This window comes from Oncorhynchus keta, unplaced genomic scaffold, assembly GCF_023373465.1.
Source record: "Oncorhynchus keta strain PuntledgeMale-10-30-2019 unplaced genomic scaffold, Oket_V2 Un_scaffold_17597_pilon_pilon, whole genome shotgun sequence".
NCBI lineage: Eukaryota > Metazoa > Chordata > Actinopteri > Salmoniformes > Salmonidae > Oncorhynchus > Oncorhynchus keta.
In genome coordinates, this window is record NW_026290827.1 from 1 (window position 1) to 22,081 (window position 22,081).

The 22,081-nt window shown below is 40.3% G+C and overlaps 1 long non-coding RNA gene across 2 annotated transcripts; it reads right to left on the bottom strand.

The window, feature by feature from the left end:
- Positions 1 to 1,420: 1,420 nt before the first annotated feature.
- Positions 1,421 to 13,550, bottom strand: LOC127927802 (uncharacterized). Of its 2 annotated transcripts, none has more exons than XR_008129095.1 (3): positions 12,875 to 13,550; positions 3,380 to 3,461; positions 1,421 to 1,479 (listed from the first exon to the last, which is right to left on the bottom strand). It is a non-coding gene; the product is annotated as an uncharacterized LOC127927802 (long non-coding RNA). The 2 variants fall into 2 exon arrangements; XR_008129096.1 differs by lacking the exon at positions 1,421 to 1,479 and adding an exon at positions 2,697 to 2,755.
- Between the last annotated feature and the right edge of the window lie 8,531 nt (positions 13,551 to 22,081).

Below are 22,081 nucleotides of genomic sequence, written 5' to 3' on the forward strand. Positions count from 1 at the left end.
ATTTACTGTCTAGTTGTAATACCATACCTGTAACTACCTGTATTTACTGTCTAGTTGTAATACCATACCTGTAACTACCTGTAACTACCTGCGTTTACTGTCTAGTTGTAATACCATACCTGTAACTACCTGTATTTACTGTCTAGTTGTAATACCATACCTGTAACTACCTGTATTTACTGTCTAGTTGTAATACCATACCTGTAACTACCTGTATTTACTGTCTAGTTGTAATACCATACCTGTAACTACCTGTAACTACCTGTATTTACTGTCTAGTTGTAATACCATACCTGTAACTACCTGTGTTTACTGTCTAGTTGTAATACCATACCTGTAACTACCTGTATTTACTGTCTAGTTGTAATACCTACCATACCTGTAACTACCTGTATTTACTGTCTAGTTGTAATACCATACCTGTAACTACCTGTATTTACTGTCTAGTTGTAATACCATACCTGTAACTACCTGTAACTACCTGTATTTACTGTCTAGTTGTAATACCATACCTGTAACTACCTGTAACTACCTGTATTTACTGTCTAGTTGTAATACCATACCTGTAACTACCTGTAACTACCTGTATTTACTGTCTAGTTGTAATACCATACCTGTAACTACCTGTATTTACTGTCTAGTTGTAATACCATACCTGTAACTACCTGTAACTACCTGTATTTACTGTCTAGTTGTAATACCATACCTGTAACTACCTGTATTTACTGTCTAGTTGTAATACCATACCTGTAACTACCTGTATTTACTGTCTAGTTGTAATACCATACCTGTAACTACCTGTATTTACTGTCTAGTTGTAATACCATACCTGTAACTACCTGTATTTACTGTCTAGTTGTAATACCATACCTGTAACTACCTGTAACTACCTGTATTTACTGTCTAGTTGTAATACCATACCTGTAACTACCTGTATTTACTGTCTAGTTGTAATACCATACCTGTAACTACCTGTATTTACTGTCTAGTTGTAATACCATACCTGTAACTACCTGTATTTACTGTCTAGTTGTAATACCATACCTGTAACTACCTGTATTTACTGTCTAGTTGTAATACCATACCTGTAACTACCTTAACTACCTGTATTTAATGTCTAGCTTGTAATACCATACCTGTAACTACCTGTAACTACCTGTATTTACTGGGTTCAGTTGTAATACCATACCTGTAACTACCTGTAACTACCTGTATTTACTGGGTTCAGTTGTAATACCATACCTGTAACTACCTGTGTTTACTGTTTAGTTGTTATATTCTAGAGAATACCTGACCATACCTGTAACTACCTGTATTTACTGTCTAGTTGTATTACCTGACCATACCTGTAACTACCTGTATTTAATGTCTAGTTGTAATACCATACCTGTAACTACCTGTATTTACTGTCTAGTTGTAATACCATACCTGTAACTACCTTTAACTACCTGTATTTAATGTCTAGTTGTAATACCATACCTGTAACTACCTGTAACTACCTGTATTTACTGTCTAGTTGTAATACCATACCTGTAACTACCTGTAACTACCTGTATTTACTGTCTAGTTGTAATACCATACCTGTAACTACCTGCGTTTACTGTCTAGTTGTAATACCATACCTGTAACTACCTGTATTTACTGTCTAGTTGTAATACCATACCTGTAATACTTAGTTGTAATACCATACCTGTAACTACCTGTATTTACTGTCTAGTTGTAATACCATACCTGTAACTACCTGTATTTACTGTCTAGTTGTAATACCATACCTGTAACTACCTGTATTTACTGTCTAGTTGTAATACCATACCTGTAACTACCTGTATTTACTGTCTAGTTGTAATACCATACCTGTAACTACCTGTAACTACCTGTATTTACTGTCTAGTTGTAATACCTGTAACTACCCATACTGTCTAGTTGTAATACCATACCTGTAACTACCTGTATTTACTGTCTAGTTGTAATACCATACCTGTAAACTGTATTTACTGTCTAGTTGTAACTACCTGTAACTACCTTTTACTGTCTAGTTGTAATACCTGTAACTACCTGTAACTACCTGTATTTACTGTCTAGTTGTAATACCATACCTGTAACTACCTGTATTTACTGTCTAGTTGTAATACCATACCTGTAACTACCTTTAACTACCTGTATTTACTGTCTAGTTTGTAATAATACCATACCTGTAACTACCTGTATTTACTGTCTAGTTGTAATACCATACCTGTAACTACCTGTATTTACTGTCTAGTTGTAATACCATACCTGTAACTACCTGCGTTTACTGTCTTAGTTGTAATACCATACCTGTAACTACCTGTATTTACTGTCTAGTTGTAATACCATACCTGTAACTACCTGTAACTACCTGTATTTAATGTCTTAGTTGTAATACCATACCTGTAAACTGTATTTACTGTCTAGTTGTAACATACCTGTAACTACCTTTAACTACCTGTATTTAATGTCTAGTTGTAATAATACCATACCTGTAACTACCTGTATTTACTGTCTAGTTGTAATACCATACCTGTAACTACCTGTATTTACTGTCTAGTTGTAATACCATACCTGTAACTACCTGTATTTACTGTCTAGTTGTAATACCATACCTGTAACTACCTGCGTTTACTGTCTTAGTTGTAATACCATACCTGTAACTACCTGTATTTACTGTCTAGTTGTAATACCATACCTGTAACTACCTTTAACTACCTGTATTTAATGTCTAGTTGTAATACCATACCTGTAACTACCTGTAACTACCTGTATTTACTGTCTAGTTGTAATACCATACCTGTAACTACCTGTAACTACCTGTAACTACCTGTAACTACCTGTATTTACTGTCTAGTTGTAATACCATACCTGTAACTACCTGCGTTTACTGTCTAGTTGTAATACCATACCTGTAACTACCTGTATTTACTGTCTAGTTGTAATACCATACCTGTAACTACCTGTATTTACTGTCTAGTTGTAATACCATACCTGTAACTACCTGCGTTTACTGTCTAGTTGTAATACCATACCTGTAACTACCTGTATTTACTGTCTAGTTGTAATACCATACCTGTAACTACCTGTATTTACTGTCTAGTTGTAATACCATACCTGTAACTACAGGTATTTACTGTCTAGTTGTAATACCATACCTGTAACTACCTGTAACTACCTGCGTTTACTGTCTAGTTGTAATACCATACCTGTAACTACCTGCGTTTACTGTCTAGTTGTAATACCATACCTGTAACTACCTGTATTTACTGTCTAGTTGTAATACCATACCTGTAACTACCTGCGTTTACTGTCTAGTTGTAATACCATACCTGTAACTACCTGTATTTACTGTCTAGTTGTAATACCATACCTGTAACTACCTGTATTTAATGTCTAGTTGTAATACCATACCTGTAACTACCTGTATTTACTGTCTAGTTGTAATACCATACCTGTAACTACCTTTTAACTACCTGTATTTAATGTCTAGTTGTAATACCATACCTGTAACTACCTGTAACTACCTGTATTTACTGTCTAGTTGTAATACCATACCTGTAACTACCTTTAACTACCTGTATTTAATGTCTAGTTGTAATACCATACCTGTAACTACCTGTATTTACTATCTAGTTGTAATACCATACCTGTAACTACCTGTATTTACTGTCTAGTTGTAATACCATACATGTAACTACCTGTAACTACCTGTATTTACTGTCTAGTTGTAATACCATACCTGTAACTACCTGTAACTACCTGTATTTACTGTCTTAGTTGTAATACCATACCTGTAACTACCTGTATTTACTGTCTAGTTGTAATACCATACCTGTAACTACCTTTAACTACCTGTATTTAATGTCTAGTTGTAATACCATACCTGTAACTACCTGTAACTACCTGTATTTGCTGTCTAGTTGTAATACCATACCTGTAACTACCTGTAACTACCTGTATTTACTGTCTAGTTGTAATACCATACCTGTAACTACCTGCGTTTACTGTCTAGTTGTAATACCATACCTGTAACTACCTGTATTTACTGTCTAGTTGTAATACCATACCTGTAACTACCTGTATTTACTGTCTTGTTGTAATACCATACCTGTAACTACCTGTAACTACCTGTATTTACTGTCTAGTTGTAATACCTACCTGTAACTACCTGTGTTTACTGTCTAGTTGTAATACCATACCTGTAACTACCTGTATTTACTGTCTAGTTGTAATACCATACCTGTAACTACCTGTATTTACTGTCTAGTTGTAATACCATACCTGTAACTACCTGTGTTTACTGTCTAGTTGTAATACCATACCTGTAACTACCTGTATTTACTGTCAGTTGTAATACCATACCTGTAACTACCTGTAACTACCTGTATTTACTGTCTAGTTGTAATACCATACCTGTAACTACCTTTAACTACCTGTATTTAATGTCTAGTTGTAATACCATACCTGTAACTACCTGTATTTACTGTCTAGTTGTAATACCATACCTGTAACTACCTGTATTTACTGTCTAGTTGTAATACCATACCTGTAACTACCTGTAACTACCTGTATTTACTGTCTAGTTGTAATACCATACCTGTAACTACCTGTAACTACCTGTATTTACTGTCTAGTTGTAATACCTGTAACTACCTGTATTTACTGTCTAGTTGTAATACCCTACCTGTAACTACCTGCGTTTACTGTCTAGTTGTAATACCATACCTGTAACTACCTGTATTTACTGTCTAGTTGTAATACCATACCTGTAACTACCTGTAACTACCTGTATTTACTGTCTAGTTGTAATACCATACCTGTAACTACCTGTATTTACTGTCTAGTTGTAATCCCATACCTGTAACTACCTGTATTTACTGTCTAGTTGTAATACCATACCTGTAACTACCTGTGTTTACTGTCTACATTTACATTTAAGTCATTTAGCAGACGCTCTTATCCAGAGCGACTTACAAATTGGTGCATACACCTATGACATCCAGTGGAACAGCCACTTGCATCTAAATCTTTTTTTTTGGGGGAGAAGGATTACTTACCCTTACTTACCCTATCCTAGGTATTCCTTGAAGAGGTGGGGTTTCAGGTGTCTCCGGAAGGTGGTGATTGACTCCGCTGTCCTGGCGTCGTGAGGGAGTTTGTTCCACCATTGGGGGGCCAGAGCAGCGAACAGTTTTGACTGGGCTGAGCGGGAACTGTACTTCCTCAGTGGTAGGGAGGCGAGCAGGCCAGAGGTGGATGAACGCAGTGCCCTTGTTTGGGTGTAGGGCCTGATCAGAGCCTGGAGGTACTGAGGTGCCGTTCCCCCTCACAGCCCGCAGGCAAGCACCATGGTCTTGTAGCGGATGCGAGCTTCAACTGGAAGCCAGTGGAGAGAGCGGAGGAGCGGGGTGACGTGAGAGAACTTGGGAAGGTTGAACACCAGACGGGCTGCGGCGTTCTGGATGAGTTGTAGGGTTTAATGGCACAGGCAGGGAGCCCAGCCAACAGCGAGTTGCAGTAATCAAGACGGGAGATGACAAGTGCCTGGATTAGGACCTGCGCCGCTTCCTGTGTGAGGCAGGGTCGTACTCTGCGGATGTTGTAGAGCATGAACCTACAGGAACGGGACACCGCCTTGATGTTAGTTGAGAACGTCAGGGTGTTGTCCAGGATCACGCCAAGGTTCTTAGCGCTCTGGGGAGGAGGACACAATGGAGTTGTCAACCGTGATGGCGAGATCATGGAACGGGCAGTCCTTTTCCCCGGGAGGAAGAGGAGCTCCCGTCTTGCTGAGGTTCAGCTTGAGGTGGTGATCCGTCATCCACACTGATATGTCTGCCCGACATGCAGAGATGCGATTCGCCACCTGGTCAGAAGGGGAAAGGAGAAGATTAATTGTGTGTCGTCTGCATAGCAATGATAGGAGAGACCATGAGGTTATGACAGAGCCAAGTGACTTGGTGTATAGCGAGAATAAGAGAGGGCCTAGAACAGAGCCCTGGGGGACACCAGTGGTGAGAGCGCGTGGTGAGGAGACAGATTCTCGCCACGCCACCTGGTAGGAGCGACCTGTCAGGTAGGACGCAACAAGCGTGGGCCGCGCCGGAGATGCCCAACTCGGAGAGGGTGGAGAGGAGGATCTGATGGTTCACAGTATCGAAGGCAGCCGATAGGTCTAGGAAGGATGAGAGCAGAGGAGAGAGAGTTAGCTTTAGCAGCGGCGGAGCGCCTCCGTGATACAGAGAAGAGCAGTCTCAGTTGAATGACTAGTCTTGAAACCTGACTGATTTGGATCAAGAAGGTCATTCTGAGAGAGATAGCGGTAGAGCTGGCCAAGGACGGCACGCTCAAGAGTTTTGGAGAGAAAAGAGAGAAGGGATACTGGTCTGTAGTTGTTGACATCGGAGGGATCGAGTGTAGGTTTTTTCAGAAGAGGTGCAACTCTCGCTCTCTTGAAGACGGGAGGGACGTAGCCAGCGGTCAGGGATGAGTTGATGAGCGAGGTGAGGTAAGGGAGAAGGTCTCCGGAAATGGTCTGGAGAAGAGAGGAGGGATAGGGTCAAGCGGGCAGGTTGTTGGGCGGCCGGCCGTCACAAGACGCGAGATTTCATCTGGAGAGAGAGGGGAGAAAGAGGTCAGAGCATAGGGTAGGGCAGTGTGAGCAGAACCAGCGGTGTCGTTTGACTTAGCAAACGAGGATCGGATGTCGTCGACCTTCTTTTCAAAATGGTTGACGAAGTCATCTGCAGAGAGGGAGGAGGGGGGATCCAGGAGGGAGGAGAAGGTGGCAAAGAGCTTCCTAGGGTTAGAGGCAGATGCTTGGAATTTAGAATGGTAGAAAGTGGCTTTAGCAGCAGTGACAGAGGAGGAAAATGTAGAGAGGAGGGAGTGAAAGGATGCCAGGTCCGCAGGGAGGCGAGTTTTCCTCCATTTCCGCTCGGCTGCCCGGAGCCCTGTTCTGTGAGCTCGCAAGGAGTCGTCGAGCCACGGAGCGGGAGGGGAGGACCGAGCCGGCCTGGAGGATAGGGGACATAGGGAGTCAAAGGATGCAGTAAGGGAGGAGAGGAGGGTTGAGGAGGCAGAATCAGGAGATAGGTTGTAATACCATACCTGTAACTACCTGTATTTACTGTCTAGTTGTAATACCATACCTGTAACTACCTGTATTTACTGTCTAGTTGTAATACCATACCTGTAACTACCTGTATTTACTGTCTAGTTGTAATACCATACCTGTAACTACCTGTATTTACTGTCTTAGTTGTAATACCTGTAACTACCTGTATTTACTGTCTAGTTGTAATACCATACCTGTAACTACCTGTATTTACTGTCTAGTTGTAATACCATACCTGTAACTACCTGTAACTACCTGTATTTACTGTCTAGTTGTAATACCATACCTGTAACTACCTGTAACTACCTGTATTTACTGTCTAGTTGTAATACCATACCTGTAACTACCTGTAACTACCTGTGTTTACTGTCTAGTTGTAATACCATACCTGTAACTACCTGTAACTACCTGTGTTTACTGTCTAGTTGTAATACCATACCTGTAACTACCTGTAACTACCTGTGTTTACTGTCTAGTTGTAATACCATACCTGTAACTACCTGTATTTACTGTCTAGTTGTAATACCATACCTGTAACTACCTGTATTTACTGTCTAGTTGTAATACCATACCTGTAACTACCTGTATTTACTGTCTAGTTGTAATACCATACCTGTAACTACCTGTATTTACTGTCTAGTTGTAATACCATACCTGTAACTACCTGTAACTACCTGTATTTACTGTCTTAGTTGTAATACCATACCTGTAACTACCTGTAACTACCTGTATTTACTGTCTAGTTGTAATACCATACCTGTAACTACCTGTAACTACCTGTATTTACTGTCTAGTTGTAATACCATACCTGTAACTACCTGCGTTTACTGTCTAGTTGTAATACCATACCTGTAACTACCTGTATTTACTGTCTAGTTGTAATACCATACCTGTAACTACCTGTATTTACTGTCTAGTTGTAATACCATACCTGTAACTACAGGTATTTACTGTCTAGTTGTAATACCATACCTGTAACTACCTGTAACTACCTGCGTTTACTGTCTAGTTGTAATACCATACCTGTAACTACCTGCGTTTACTGTCTAGTTGTAATACCATACCTGTAACTACCTGTATTTACTGTCTAGTTGTAATACCATACCTGTAACTACCTGCGTTTACTGTCTAGTTGTAATACCATACCTGTAACTACCTGTATTTACTGTCTAGTTGTAATACCATACCTGTAACTACCTGTATTTAATGTCTAGTTGTAATACCATACCTGTAACTACCTGTATTTACTGTCTAGTTGTAATACCATACCTGTAACTACCTTTAACTACCTGTATTTAATGTCTAGTTGTAATACCATACCTGTAACTACCTGTAACTACCTGTATTTACTGTCTAGTTGTAATACCATACCTGTAACTACCTTTAACTACCTGTATTTAATGTCTAGTTGTAATACCATACCTGTAACTACCTGTATTTACTGTCTAGTTGTAATACCATACCTGTAACTACCTGTATTTACTGTCTAGTTGTAATACCATACCTGTAACTACCTATAACTACCTGTATTTACTGTCTAGTTGTAATACCATACCTGTAACTACCTGTAACTACCTGTATTTACTGTCTTAGTTGTAATACCATACCTGTAACTACCTGTATTTACTGTCTAGTTGTAATACCATACCTGTAACTACCTTTAACTACCTGTATTTAATGTCTAGTTGTAATACCATACCTGTAACTACCTGTAACTACCTGTATTTGCTGTCTAGTTGTAATACCATACCTGTAACTACCTGTAACTACCTGTATTTACTGTCTAGTTGTAATACCATACCTGTAACTACCTGCGTTTACTGTCTAGTTGTAATACCATACCTGTAACTACCTGTATTTACTGTCTAGTTGTAATACCATACCTGTAACTACCTGTATTTACTGTCTTGTTGTAATACCATACCTGTAACTACCTGTAACTACCTGTATTTACTGTCTAGTTGTAATACCCTACCTGTAACTACCTGTGTTTACTGTCTAGTTGTAATACCATACCTGTAACTACCTGTATTTACAGTCTAGTTGTAATACCATACCTGTAACTACCTGTATTTACTGTCTAGTTGTAATACCATACCTGTAACTACCTGTATTTACTGTCTAGTTGTAATACCATACCTGTAACTACCTGTAACTACCTGTATTTACTGTCTAGTTGTAATACCATACCTGTAACTACCTGTATTTACTGTCTAGTTGTAATACCATACCTGTAACTACCTGTATTTACTGTCTAGTTGTAATACCATACCTGTAACTACCTGTATTTACTGTCTAGTTGTAATACCATACCTGTAACTACCTGTAACTACCTGCGTTTACTGTCTAGTTGTAATACCATACCTGTAACTACCTGTATTTACTGTCTAGTTGTAATACCATACCTGTAACTACCTGTATTTACTGTCTAGTTGTAATACCATACCTGTAACTACCTGTATTTACTGTCTAGTTGTAATACCATACCTGTAACTACCTGTATTTACTGTCTAGTTGTAATACCATACCTGTAACTACCTTTAACTACCTGTATTTAATGTCTAGTTGTAATACCATACCTGTAACTACCTGTAACTACCTGTATTTACTGTCTAGTTGTAATACCATACCTGTAACTACCTGTAACTACCTGTATTTACTGTCTAGTTGTAATACCATACCTGTAACTACCTGTATTTACTGTCTAGTTGTAATACCATACCTGTAACTACCTGTAACTACCTGTATTTACTGTCTAGTTGTAATACCATACCTGTAACTACCTGTATTTACTGTCTAGTTGTAATACCATACCTGTAACTACCTGTATTTACTGTCTAGTTGTAATACCATACCTGTAACTACCTGTATTTACTGTCTTAGTTGTAATACCATACCTGTAACTACCTGTATTTACTGTCTAGTTGTAATACCATACCTGTAACTACCTGTAACTACCTGCGTTTACTGTCTAGTTGTAATACCATACCTGTAACTACCTGTATTTACTGTCTAGTTGTAATACCATACCTGTAACTACCTGTATTTACTGTCTAGTTGTAATACCATACCTGTAACTACAGGTATTTACTGTCTAGTTGTAATACCATACCTGTAACTACCTGTAACTACCTGCGTTTACTGTCTAGTTGTAATACCATACCTGTAACTACCTGTATTTACTGTCTAGTTGTAATACCATACCTGTAACTACCTGTATTTACTGTCTAGTTGTAATACCATACCTGTAACTACCTGTAACTACCTGTATTTACTGTCTAGTTGTAATACCATACCTGTAACTACCTGTATTTACTGTCTAGTTGTAATACCTGACCATACCTGTAACTACCTGTATTTACTGTCTAGTTGTAATACCATACCTGTAACTACCTGTAACTACCTGTATTTACTGTCTAGTTGTAATACCATACCTGTAACTACCTGTAACTACCTGTATTTACTGTCTTAGTTGTAATACCATACCTGTAACTACCTGTATTTACTGTCTAGTTGTAATACCATACCTGTAACTACCTTTAACTACCTGTATTTAATGTCTAGTTGTAATACCATACCTGTAACTACCTGTAACTACCTGTATTTGCTGTCTAGTTGTAATACCATACCTGTAACTACCTGTAACTACCTGTATTTACTGTCTAGTTGTAATACCATACCTGTAACTACCTGCGTTTACTGTCTAGTTGTAATACCATACCTGTAACTACCTGTATTTACTGTCTAGTTGTAATACCATACCTGTAACTACCTGTATTTACTGTCTTGTTGTAATACCATACCTGTAACTACCTGTAACTACCTGTATTTACTGTCTAGTTGTAATACCCTACCTGTAACTACCTGTGTTTACTGTCTAGTTGTAATACCATACCTGTAACTACCTGTATTTACAGTCTAGTTGTAATACCATACCTGTAACTACCTGTATTTACTGTCTAGTTGTAATACCATACCTGTAACTACAGGTATTTACTGTCTAGTTGTAATACCATACCTGTAACTACCTGTAACTACCTGCGTTTACTGTCTAGTTGTAATACCATACCTGTAACTACCTGCGTTTACTGTCTAGTTGTAATACCATACCTGTAACTACCTGTATTTACTGTCTAGTTGTAATACCATACCTGTAACTACAGGTATTTACTGTCTAGTTGTAATACCATACCTGTAACTACCTGTAACTACCTGCGTTTACTGTCTAGTTGTAATACCATACCTGTAACTACCTGCGTTTACTGTCTAGTTGTAATACCATACCTGTAACTACCTGTATTTACTGTCTAGTTGTAATACCATACCTGTAACTACCTGCGTTTACTGTCTAGTTGTAATACCATACCTGTAACTACCTGTATTTACTGTCTAGTTGTAATACCATACCTGTAACTACCTGTATTTAATGTCTAGTTGTAATACCATACCTGTAACTACCTGTATTTACTGTCTAGTTGTAATACCATACCTGTAACTACCTTTAACTACCTGTATTTAATGTCTAGTTGTAATACCATACCTGTAACTACCTGTAACTACCTGTATTTACTGTCTAGTTGTAATACCATACCTGTAACTACCTTTAACTACCTGTATTTAATGTCTAGTTGTAATACCATACCTGTAACTACCTGTATTTACTGTCTTGTTGTAATACCATACCTGTAACTACCTGTAACTACCTGTATTTACTGTCTAGTTGTAATACCCTACCTGTAACTACCTGTGTTTACTGTCTAGTTGTAATACCATACCTGTAACTACCTGTATTTACAGTCTAGTTGTAATACCATACCTGTAACTACCTGTATTTACTGTCTAGTTGTAATACCATACCTGTAACTACAGGTATTTACTGTCTAGTTGTAATACCATACCTGTAACTACCTGTAACTACCTGCGTTTACTGTCTAGTTGTAATACCATACCTGTAACTACCTGCGTTTACTGTCTAGTTGTAATACCATACCTGTAACTACCTGTATTTACTGTCTAGTTGTAATACCATACCTGTAACTACAGGTATTTACTGTCTAGTTGTAATACCATACCTGTAACTACCTGTAACTACCTGCGTTTACTGTCTAGTTGTAATACCATACCTGTAACTACCTGCGTTTACTGTCTAGTTGTAATACCATACCTGTAACTACCTGTATTTACTGTCTAGTTGTAATACCATACCTGTAACTACCTGCGTTTACTGTCTAGTTGTAATACCATACCTGTAACTACCTGTATTTACTGTCTAGTTGTAATACCATACCTGTAACTACCTGTATTTAATGTCTAGTTGTAATACCATACCTGTAACTACCTGTATTTACTGTCTAGTTGTAATACCATACCTGTAACTACCTTTAACTACCTGTATTTAATGTCTAGTTGTAATACCATACCTGTAACTACCTGTAACTACCTGTATTTACTGTCTAGTTGTAATACCATACCTGTAACTACCTTTAACTACCTGTATTTAATGTCTAGTTGTAATACCATACCTGTAACTACCTGTATTTACTATCTAGTTGTAATACCATACCTGTAACTACCTGTATTTACTGTCTAGTTGTAATACCATACATGTAACTACCTGTAACTACCTGTATTTACTGTCTAGTTGTAATACCATACCTGTAACTACCTGTAACTACCTGTATTTACTGTCTTAGTTGTAATACCATACCTGTAACTACCTGCATTTACTGTCTAGTTGTAATACCATACCTGTAACTACCTTTAACTACCTGTATTTAATGTCTAGTTGTAATACCATACCTGTAACTACCTGTAACTACCTGTATTTGCTGTCTAGTTGTAATACCATACCTGTAACTACCTGTAACTACCTGTATTTACTGTCTAGTTGTAATACCATACCTGTAACTACCTGCGTTTACTGTCTAGTTGTAATACCATACCTGTAACTACCTGTATTTACTGTCTAGTTGTAATACCATACCTGTAACTACCTGTATTTACTGTCTTGTTGTAATACCATACCTGTAACTACCTGTAACTACCTGTATTTACTGTCTAGTTGTAATACCCTACCTGTAACTACCTGTGTTTACTGTCTAGTTGTAATACCATACCTGTAACTACCTGTATTTACTGTCTAGTTGTAATACCATACCTGTAACTACCTGTATTTACTGTCTAGTTGTAATACCATACCTGTAACTACCTGTGTTTACTGTCTAGTTGTAATACCATACCTGTAACTACCTGTATTTACTGTCTAGTTGTAATACCATACCTGTAACTACCTGTAACTACCTGTATTTACTGTCTAGTTGTAATACCATACCTGTAACTACCTTTAACTACCTGTATTTAATGTCTAGTTGTAATACCATACCTGTAACTACCTGTATTTACTGTCTAGTTGTAATACCATACCTGTAACTACCTGTATTTACTGTCTAGTTGTAATACCATACCTGTAACTACCTGTAACTACCTGTATTTACTGTCTAGTTGTAATACCATACCTGTAACTACCTGTAACTACCTGTATTTACTGTCTAGTTGTAATACCTGTAACTACCTGTATTTACTGTCTAGTTGTAATACCCTACCTGTAACTACCTGCGTTTACTGTCTAGTTGTAATACCATACCTGTAACTACCTGTATTTACTGTCTAGTTGTAATACCATACCTGTAACTACCTGTAACTACCTGTATTTACTGTCTAGTTGTAATACCATACCTGTAACTACCTGTATTTACTGTCTAGTTGTAATCCCATACCTGTAACTACCTGTATTTACTGTCTAGTTGTAATACCATACCTGTAACTACCTGTGTTTACTGTCTACATTTACATTTAAGTCATTTAGCAGACGCTCTTATCCAGAGCGACTTACAAATTGGTGCATACACCTATGACATCCAGTGGAACAGCCACTTGCATCTAAATCTTTTTTTTTTTGGGGGGAGAAGGATTACTTACCCATACTTACCCTATCCTAGGTATTCCTTGAAGAGGTGGGGTTTCAGGTGTCTCCGGAAGGTGGTGATTGACTCCGCTGTCCTGGCGTCGTGAGGGAGTTTGTTCCACCATTGGGGGCCAGAGCAGCGAACAGTTTTGACTGGGCTGAGCGGGGAACTGTACTTCCTCAGTGGTAGGGAGGCGAGCAGGCCAGAGGTGGATGAACGCAGTGCCCTTGTTTGGGTGTAGGGCCTGATCAGAGCCTGGAGGTACTGAGGTGCCGTTCCCCTCACAGCTCCGTAGGCAAGCACCATGGTCTTGTAGCGGATGCGAGCTTCAACTGGAAGCCAGTGGAGAGAGCGGAGGAGCGGGGTGACGTGAGAGAACTTGGGAAGGTTGAACACCAGACGGGCTGCGGCGTTCTGGGATGAGTTGTAGGGGTTTAATGGCACAGGCAGGGAGCCCAGCCAACAGCGAGTTGCAGTAATCAAGACGGGAGATGACAAGTGCCTGGATTAGGACCTGCGCCGCTTCCTGTGTGAGGCAGGGTCGTACTCTGCGGATGTTGTAGAGCATGAACCTACAGGAACGGGACACCGCCTTGATGTTAGTTGAGAACGTCAGGGTGTTGTCCAGGATCACGCCAAGGTTCTTAGCGCTCTGGGAGGAGGACACAATGGAGTTGTCAACCGTGATGGCGAGATCATGGAACGGGCAGTCCTTCCCCGGGAGGAAGAGGAGCTCCGTCTTGCTGAGGTTCAGCTTGAGGTGGTGATCCGTCATCCACACTGATATGTCTGCCCGACATGCAGAGATGCGATTCGCCACCTGGTCATCAGAAGGGGGAAAGGAGAAGATTAATTGTGTGTCGTCTGCATAGCAATGATAGGAGAGACCATGTGAGGTTATGACAGAGCCAAGTGACTTGGTGTATAGCGAGAATAAGAGAGGGCCTAGAACAGAGCCCTGGGGACACCAGTGGTGAGAGCGCGTGGTGAGGAGACAGATTCTCGCCACGCCACCTGGTAGGAGCGACCTGTCAGGTAGGACGCAATCCAGCGTGGGCCGCGCCGGAGATGCCCAACTCGGAGAGGGTGGAGAGGAGGATCTGATGGTTCACAGTATCAAGGCAGCCGATAGGTCTAGAAGGATGAGAGCAGAGGAGAGAGAGTTAGCTTTAGCAGTGCGGAGCGCCTCCGTGATACAGAGAAGAGCAGTCTCAGTTGAATGACTAGTCTTGAAACCTGACTGATTTGGATCAAGAAGGTCATTCTGAGAGAGATAGCGGTAGAGCTGGCCAAGGACGGCACGCTCAAGAGTTTTGGAGAGAAAAGAGAGAAGGGATACTGGTCTGTAGTTGTTGACATCGGAGGGATCGAGTGTAGGTTTTTTCAGAAGAGGTGCAACTCTCGCTCTCTTGAAGACGGGAGGGACGTAGCCAGCGGTCAGGGATGAGTTGATGAGCGAGGTGAGGTAAGGGAGAAGGTCTCCGGAAATGGTCTGGAGAAGAGAGGAGGGGATAGGGTCAAGCGGGCAGGTTGTTGGGCGGCCGGCCGTCACAAGACGCGAGATTTCATCTGGAGAGAGAGGGGAGAAAGAGGTCAGAGCATAGGGTAGGGCAGTGTGAGCAGAACCAGCGGTGTCGTTTGACTTAGCAAACGAGGATCGGATGTCGTCGACCTTCTTTCAAAATGGTTGACGAAGTCATCTGCAGAGAGGGAGGAGGGGGGATCCAGGAGGGAGGAGAAGGTGGCGAAGAGCTTCCTAGGGTTAGAGGCAGATGCTTGGAATTTAGAATGGTAGAAAGTGGCTTTAGCAGCAGTGACAGAGGAGGAAAATGTAGAGAGGAGGGAGTGAAAGGATGCCAGGTCCGCAGGGAGGCGAGTTTTCCTCCATTTCCGCTCGGCTGCCCGGAGCCCTGTTCTGTGAGCTCGCAAGGAGTCGTCGAGCCACGGAGCGGGAGGGGAGGACCGAGCCGGCCTGGAGGATAGGGGACATAGGGAGTCAAAGGATGCAGTAAGGGAGGAGAGGAGGGTTGAGGAGGCAGAATCAGGAGATAGGTTGTAATACCATACCTGTAACTACCTGTATTTACTGTCTAGTTGTAATACCATACCTGTAACTACCTGTATTTACTGTCTAGTTGTAATACCATACCTGTAACTACCTGTATTTACTGTCTAGTTGTAATACCATACCTGTAACTACCTGTATTTACTGTCTTAGTTGTAATACCTGTAACTACCTGTATTTACTGTCTAGTTGTAATACCATACCTGTAACTACCTGTATTTACTGTCTAGTTGTAATACCATACCTGTAACTACCTGTAACTACCTGTATTTACTGTCTAGTTGTAATACCATACCTGTAACTACCTGTAACTACCTGTATTTACTGTCTAGTTGTAATACCATACCTGTAACTACCTGTAACTACCTGTGTTTACTGTCTAGTTGTAATACCATACCTGTAACTACCTGTAACTACCTGTGTTTACTGTCTAGTTGTAATACCATACCTGTAACTACCTGTAACTACCTGTGTTTACTGTCTAGTTGTAATACCATACCTGTAACTACCTGTATTTACTGTCTAGTTGTAATACCATACCTGTAACTACCTGTATTTACTGTCTAGTTGTAATACCATACCTGTAACTACCTGTATTTACTGTCTAGTTGTAATACCATACCTGTAACTACCTGTATTTACTGTCTAGTTGTAATACCATACCTGTAACTACCTGTAACTACCTGTATTTACCTGTATTTCTTAGTTGTAATACCATACCTGTAACTACCTGTAACTACCTGTATTTACTGTCTAGTTGTAATACCATACCTGTAACTACCTGTAACTACCTGTATTTACTGTCTAGTTGTAATACCATACCTGTAACTACCTGTAACTACCTGCGTTTACTGTCTAGTTGTAATACCATACCTGTAACTACCTGTATTTACTGTCTAGTTGTAATACCATACCTGTAACTACCTGTAACTACCTGCGTTTACTGTCTAGTTGTAATACCATACCTGTAACTACCTGTATTTACTGTCTAGTTGTAATACCATACCTGTAACTACCTGTAACTACCTGTATTTACTGTCTAGTTGTAATACCATACCTGTAACTACCTGTATTTACTGTCTAGTTGTAATACCATACCTGTAACTACCTGTAACTACCTGTATTTACTGTCTAGTTGTAATACCATACCTGTAACTACCTGTAACTACCTGTATTTACTGTCTAGTTGTAATACCATACCTGTAACTACCTGTAACTACCTGTATTTACTGTCTAGTTGTAATACCATACCTGTAACTACCTGTATTTACTGTCTAGTTGTAATACCATACCTGTAACTACCTGTATTTACTGTCTAGTTGTAATACCATACCTGTAACTACCTTTAACTACCTGTATTTACTGTCTAGTTGTAATACCATACCTGTAACTACCTGTAACTACCTGTATTTACTGTCTAGTTGTAATACCATACCTGTAACTACCTGTAACTACCTGTATTTACTGTCTAGTTGTAATACCATACCTGTAACTACCTGTATTTACTGTCTAGTTGTAATACCATACCTGTAACTACCTGTATTTACTGTCTAGTTGTAATACCATACCTGTAACTACCTGTAACTACCTGTATTTACTGTCTAGTTGTAATACCATACCTGTAACTACCTGTAACTACCTGTATTTACTGTCTAGTTGTAATACCATACCTGTAACTACCTGTATTTACTGTCTAGTTGTAATACCTACCTGTAACTACCTGTCTAGTTGTAACATACCTGTAACTACCTGTATTTACTGTCTAGTTGTAATACCATACCTGTAACTACCTGTAACTACCTGTATTTACTGTCTAGTTGTAATACCATACCTGTAACTACCTGTAACTACCTGTATTTACTGTCTAGTTGTAATACCATACCTGTAACTACCTGTATTTACTGTCTAGTTGTAATACCATACCTGTAACTACCTGTATTTACTGTCTAGTTGTAATACCATACCTGTAACTACCTGTATTTACTGTCTAGTTGTAATACCATACCTGTAACTACCTGTAACTACCTGTATTTACTGTCTAGTTGTAATACCATACCTGTAACTACCTGTGTTTACTGTCTAGTTGTAATACCATACCTGTAACTACCTGTATTTACTGTCTAGTTGTAATACCATACCTGTAACTACCTGTATTTACTGTCTAGTTGTAATACCATACCTGTAACTACCTGTATTTACTGTCTAGTTGTAATACCATACCTGTAACTACCTGTATTTACTGTCTAGTTGTAATACCATACCTGTAACTACCTGTAACTACCTGTATTTACTGTCTAGTTGTAATACCATACCTGTAACTACCTGTAACTACCTGTATTTACTGTCTAGTTGTAATACCATACCTGTAACTACCTGTATTTACTGTCTAGTTGTAATACCATACCTGTAACTACCTGTAACTACCTGTATTTACTGTCTAGTTGTAATACCATACCTGTAACTACCTGTAACTACCTGTATTTACTGTCTAGTTGTAATACCATACCTGTAACTACCTGTAACTACCTGTATTTACTGTCTAGTTGTAATACCATACCTGTAACTACCTGTATTTACTGTCTAGTTGTAATACCATACCTGTAACTACCTGTAACTACCTGTATTTACTGTCTAGTTGTAATACCATACCTGTAACTACCTGTGTTTACTGTCTAGTTGTAATACCATACCTGTAACTACCTGTAACTACCTGTATTTACTGTCTAGTTGTAATACCATACCTGTAACTACCTGTATTTACTGTCTAGTTGTAATACCATACCTGTAACTACCTGTATTTACTGTCTAGTTGTAATACCATACCTGTAACTACCTGTATTTACTGTCTAGTTGTAATACCATACCTGTAACTACCTGTATTTACTGTCTAGTTGTAATACCATACCTGTAACTACCTGTATTTACTGTCTAGTTGTAATACCATACCTGTAACTACCTGTATTTACTGTCTAGTTGTAATACCATACCTGTAACTACCTGTATTTACTGTCTTAGTTGTAATACCATACCTGTAACTACCTGTATTTACTGTCTAGTTGTAATACCATACCTGTAACTACCTGTATTTACTGTCTAGTTGTAATACCATACCTGTAACTACCTGTAACTACCTGTATTTACTGTCTAGTTGTAATACCATACCTGTAACTACCTGTAACTACCTGTATTTACTGTCTAGTTGTAATACCATACCTGTAACTACCTGTATTTACTGTCTAGTTGTAATACCATACCTGTAACTACCTGTAACTACCTGTGTTTACTGTCTAGTTGTACCATACCTGTAATACCTGTAACTACCTGTATTTACTGTCTAGTTGTAATACCATACCTGTAACTACCTGTATTTACTGTCTAGTTGTAATACCATACCTGTAACTACCTGTATTTACTGTCTAGTTGTAATACCATACCTGTAACTACCTGTATTTACTGTCTAGTTGTAATACCATACCTGTAACTACCTGTATTTACTGTCTAGTTGTAATACCATACCTGTAACTACCTGTATTTACTGTCTAGTTGTAATACCATACCTGTAACTACCTGTATTTACTGTCTAGTTGTAATACCATACCTGTAACTACCTGTATTTACTGTCTTAGTTGTAATACCATACCTGTAACTACCTGTATTTACTGTCTAGTTGTAATACCATACCTGTACCTGTAACTACCTGTATTTACTTATAGTGGTCCAACCTAATGGAAGGTTAGGTTTAGGAAGGGACGGAGGTTTAGGAAGGAAGGAAGGGTTAGGTTTAGGAAGGGAGGGTCAGGTTTAGGACGGGAGGTTTGGAAGGGAGGGTTAGGTTTAGGAAGGTAGGTTTAGGAAGGGAGGGTCAGGTTTAGGAAGGGAGGGTTCGGTTTAGGACGGCAGGGTTAGGTTTAGGAAGGGAGGTTTAGGAAGGGAGGTTTAGGAAGGGAGGGTCAGGTTTAGGAAGGGAGGGTTAGGTTTAGGAAGGGAGGGTCAGGTTTAGGATGGGAGGGTTAGGTTTAGGATGGCAGGGTTAGGTTTAGGAAGGGAAGGTTCGGTTTAGGAAGAGAGGGTTAGGTTTAGGAAGGAAGGGAGGGTCAGGTTTAGGACGGGAGGGTTAGGTTTAGGACGGGAGGGTTAGGAAGGGAGGGTTAGGTTGAGGAAGGGAGGGTCAGGTTTAGGAAGGGAGGGTTAGGTATAGGAAGGGAGGGTTCGGTTTAGGAAGGGAGGGTTAGGTTTAGGAAGGAAGGAAGGAAGGGAGGGTCAGGTTTAGGAAGGGAGGGTTAGGTTTAGGAAGGGAGGGTTAGGAAGGGAGGGTTAGGTTTAGGAAGGGAGGTTTAGGAAGGGAGGGTTAGGTTGAGGAAGGGAGGGTTAGGTTGAGGAAGGGAGGGTTAGGTTTAGGATGGGAGGGTTAGGTTTAGGAAGGGGGAGTTAGGTTTAGGAAGGGAGGGTTAGGTTTAGGAAGGGAGGGTTAGGTTTAGGAAGGGAGGGTTAGGTTTAGGGTTAGGAAGGGAGGGTTAGGGTTAGGAAGGGAGGGTTAGGTTTAGGAAGGGAGGGTTAGGTTTAGGAAGGGAGGGTTAGGGTTAGGAAGTTAGGGTTTGGTTTAGGGTTAGGAAGGGAGGGTTAGGTTTAGGGTTAGGAAGGGAGGGTTAGGTTTAGGAAGGGAGGGTTAGGTTTAGGGTTAGGAAGTTAGGGTTTGGTTTAGGGTTAGGAAGGGAGGGTTAGGTTTAGGGTTAGGAAGGGAGGGTTAGGTTTAGGAAGGGAGGGTTAGGTTTAGGGTTAGGAAGGGAGGGTTATGTTTAGGGTTAGGGAGGGTTAGGTTTAGGGTTAGGAAGGGAGGGGTAGGGTTAGGGTTAGGAAGGGAGGGTTAGGTTTAGGAAGGGAGGGTTAGGTTTAGGGAGGGTTAGGTTTAGGGTTAGGAAGGGAGGGGGAGGTTTAGGGTTAGGAAGGGAGGGTTAGGTTTAGGGTTAGGAAGGGAGGGTTAGGTTTAGGTTTAGGAAGGGAGGGTTAGGTTTAGGGTTAGGAAGTGAGGGTTAGGTTTAGGAAGGGAGGGTTAGGTTTAGGGTTAACCCTACGAGACTGTGTTAGTCCACTGAGCTCAAGTCCTTCAGGGTGAGGCTGATCGTTATGTGAATGTTGTTTACTGATTCCTCTCTTGTACGTACTGTATACACACACACACACACACACACACACACACACACACACACACACACACACACACACACACACACACACACACACACACACACACACCAAATAGAACACAGAGTAGCATGGAAGAACCTGATAGTCAATGAGTGAATCTAAACTGTGTGAATCTAAACTGTGTGTGTGTGTGTGTGTGTGTGTGTGTGTAATGGGTGTGTGTGGTTGTGTTGAAAGGCATGTTGAAACTAGCACAGTCACTAACACAACCAAACTTCTTAAGAAACTGACGCACTCGGCCACTGTGGCATCGGCCACCCACCCCTCCTCTGCAAACACCCTGGCTCCACCAGAGCCAACGCCCTGCACACACACACACACACACACACACACACACACACACACACACACACACACACACACACACACACACACACACACACACACACACACACACACACACACACACACACACACACACACACACACACACACACACACACACACACACACACACACACACACACACACACACACACACAGTGAGAGAGAGAGAACCTGACAATAAGAGTAACTATGTTGTTCCTTATAGTGGATGTTACCTGTATCTAGAGGTGAGACTGGGGGGGGTCCACTCTGTTCATAGTGGATGTTACCTGTATCTAGAGGTGAGACTGGGGGGGGTCCACTCTGTTCATAGTGGATGTTACCTGTATCTAGAGGTGAGACTGGGGGGGTCCACTCTGTTCATAGTGGATGTTACCTGTATCTAGAGGTGAG